General features: G+C 40.9%; 1 protein-coding gene across 1 annotated transcript in view; it reads left to right on the top strand.

The window, feature by feature from the left end:
• Positions 1–5,000, top strand: part of LOC308156194 (CUB and sushi domain-containing protein 1) — a gene marked incomplete at its 3' end in the record, with an annotated part of 144,114 nt that overhangs the window by 130,216 nt on the left and 8,898 nt on the right. The gene's annotated exons all lie outside the window — the stretch shown is intronic.

Raw genomic sequence — 5,000 nt, 5'->3', positions numbered from 1 at the left:
CCATACACTACCATACACTACCATACACTACCATACACTACCATAGACTAACATACACTACCATAGACTACCATACACTACCATACACTACTATACACTACCATACACTACCATACACTACCATACACTACCATACACTACCATACACTACCATACACCACCATACACTACCATACACTACTATACACTACCATACACTACCATACACTACCATACACTACCATACACTACCATACACTACCATACACTACCATACACTACCATACACCACCATACACTACACTACCATACACGACCATACACTACCATACACCTCCATACACCTCCATACACTACCATACACTACCATACACTACCATACACTACCATACAATACCATACACCACCATACACTACACTACCATACACGACCATACACTACCATACACCTCCATACACCTCCATACACCTCCATACACTACCATATAGGGATGCTCCGATTTATCGGCCACCGATTTAAATCGGCCGATTTCACTCCAAATGACTCGATCGGTGATCGGCAAAAATGGCCGATCGCAAAAACCGATCTTCTTTTTTTTTTTTTTTTTTTTTTCTTTTTTCCTGGGGAAGACAGATAACTGAACAGAAAACATAGGAGGATGTAACAGTATGTAAACCATGAAGGCCACGTTTATGATGTCTTTTATACAGCCATATCACTGACTTGGGCTTCAGGCCCTAACTGGGTGATAGGCCAGACTTTTACTATGCCATAAAAATGGGTCTGCGTTTGCTTGGTGCCTAATGGATCAAAACTTTTGTCTAAAAAGCAAAAAATATGTAGGCTATCCAGTCAGTAGGCCTACAGTTATGTATTTTTTTAAAAATCGGTATCGGTATCGGTATCGGTTGATCTTGAGGAAAAATATCGGTGATCGGTATCGGCCCCAAAAATCCAGATCGGAGCATCCCTACTACCATACACTACCATACACTACCATACACTACCATACACTACCATACACTACACTACCATACACTACCATACACTACCATACACTACCATACACTACCATACACTACCATACACTACCATACACTACCATACACCACCATACACTACACTACCATACACGACCATACACTACCATACACCTCCATACACTACCATACACTACCATACACTACCATACACTACCATACACTACCATACACTACACTACCATACACTACCATACACTACCATACACTACCATACACTACCATACACTACCATACACTACCATACACCACCATACACTACCATACACTACCATACACCACCATACACTACCATACACCACCATACACTACCATACACTACCATACACTACCATACACCACCATACACTACCATACACTACCATACACTACACTACCATACACTACCATACACCACCATACACTACCATACACTACACTACACTACCATACACTACCATACACTACCATACACTACCATACACTACCATACACTACCATACACTACCATACACCACCATACACTACTATACACCACCATACACTATCATACACTACCATACACTACCATACACTACACTACCATACACTACCATACACTACCATACACTACCATACACTACTATACACTACCATACACTACCATACACTACCATACACTACACTACCATACACTACCATACACTACCATACACCACCATACACTACCATACACTACACTACACTACCATACACTACCATACACTACCATACACCACCATACACTACCATACACTACTATACACTACCATACACTACCATACACTACCATACACTACCATACACTACCATACACTACCATACACTACACTACACTATCATACACCACCATACACTACCATACACTACCATACACTACCATACACTACACTACACTACCATACACCACCATACACTACCATACACTACCATACACTACCATACACTACACTACCATACACCACCATACACTACTATACACTACCATACACTACCATACACCACCATACACTACTATACACCACCATACACTATCATACACTACCATACACTACCATACACTACACTACCATACACTACCATACACTACCATACACTACCATACACTACACTACCATACACCACCATACACCACCATACACTACCATACACTACCATACACTACCATACACCTCCATACACCTCCATACACTACCATACACTACCATACACTACCATACACTACACTACACTACCATACACTACCATACACTACCATACACCACCATACACTACTATACACTACCATACACCACCATACACTACCATACACTACCATACACTACCATACACTACCATACACTACCATACACTACCATACACTACACTACCATACACCTCCATACACTACCATACACCACCATACACTACCATACACTACCATACACTACCATACACTACCATACACTACCATACACTACTATACACTACCATACACTACCATACACTACCATACACTACCATACACTACCATACACTACCATACACTACCATACACTAACATACACTACCATACACTACCATACACTACCATACACTACCATACACTACCATACACTACACTACCATACACTACCATACACTACCATACACTACCATACACTACACTACACTACCATACACTACCATACACTACCATACACCTCCATACACTACCATACACTACCATACACTACCATACACTACTATACACTACACTACCATACACTACCATACACTACCATACACTACCATACACCACCATACACTACACTACACTACCATACACTACCATACACTACCATACACTACCATACACTACCATACACCTCCATACACCTCCATACACCACCATACACTACCATACACTACCATACACTACCATACACTACCATACACCTCCATACACCTCCATACACCACCATACACTACTATACACTACCATACACCACCATACACTACACTACACTACCATACACTACCATACACTACCATACACTACCATACACTACCATACACCTCCATACACCTCCATACACCACCATACACTACCATACACTACCATACACTACCATACACCACCATACACTACTATACACCACCATACACTATCATACACTACCATACACTACCATACACTACCATACACTACACTACACTACACTACCATACACTACCATACACTACCATACACTACCATACACTACCATACACTACCATACACTACACTACACTACCATACACCACCATACACTACCATACACTACCATACACTACCATACACTACACTACACTACCATACACCACCATACACTACCATACACTACCATACACTACCATACACTACACTACACTACCATACACCACCATACACTACCATACACTACCATACACTACCATACACTACACTACCATACACTACCATACACTACCATACACTACCATACACTACCATACACCACCATACACTACACTACACTACCATACACTACCATACACTACCATACACTACCATACACTACCATACACCTCCATACACTACCATACACTACCATACACTACCATACACTACCATACACTACCATACACTACACTACCATACACTACCATACACTACCATACACTACCATACACTACACTACCATACACTACCATACACCACCATACACTACTATACACTACCATACACCACCATACACTACACTATACTACCATACACTACTATACCATACACTACCATACACTACCATACACCTCCATACACTACCATACACTACCATACACCACCATACACTACTATACACTACCATACACTACCATACACTACTATACACTACCATACACCACCATACACTACCATACACTACCATACACTACCATACACCACCATACACCACCATACACTACACTACACTACCATACACTACCATACACTACCATACACTACCATACACCACCATACACTACCATACACTACACTACACTACCATACACTACCATACAGTACCATACACTAACATACACTACCATACACTACCATACACTACCATACACTACACTACCATACACTACCATACACTACCATACACTACCATACACTACCATACACCACCATACACTACCATACACTACACTACACTACCATACACTACCATACAGTACCATACACTAACATACACTACCATACACCACCATACACTACCATACACTACCATACAGTACCATACACTACCATACACTACCATACACCACCATACACTACCATACACTACCATACACTACCATAGACTACACTACCATACACTACCATACACTAACATACACTACCATACACTACACTACCATACACTACCATACACCACCATACACTACCATACACTACCATACACTACCATACACTACCATACACTACCATACACTACACTACCATACACTACCATACACTACACTACCATACACTACCATACACTACCATACACTACTATACACTACCATACACTACCATACACCACCATACACTACCATACACTACCATACACCACCATACACTACCATAGACTACCATACACTACCATACACTACCATACACTACCATACACCACCATACACTACCATACACTACCATACACTACCATACACTACCATACACTACCATACACTACCATACACTACCATACACTACCATACACTACCATACACTACCATACACCACCATACACTACCATACACTACCATACACTACCATACACTACTATACACTACCATACACTACCATACACTACCATACATTACCATACACTACCATACACCACCATACACTACCATACACTACCATACACTACCATACACTACTATACACTACCATACACTACTATACACTACCATACACTACCATACACTACCATACACTACCATACACGACCATACACAGGTACCACACACATACTATTGTTGGAGAAAACATG

Source organism: Nansenia antarctica, assembly GCF_963989245.1.
Source record: "Nansenia antarctica genome assembly, chromosome: 1".
In the NCBI taxonomy this organism is placed as follows: Eukaryota; Metazoa; Chordata; class Actinopteri; order Argentiniformes; family Microstomatidae; genus Nansenia; species Nansenia antarctica.
The sequence above is the reverse complement of the archived record's forward strand: the minus strand, read 5'-3'. Positions and strand labels throughout refer to the sequence as shown.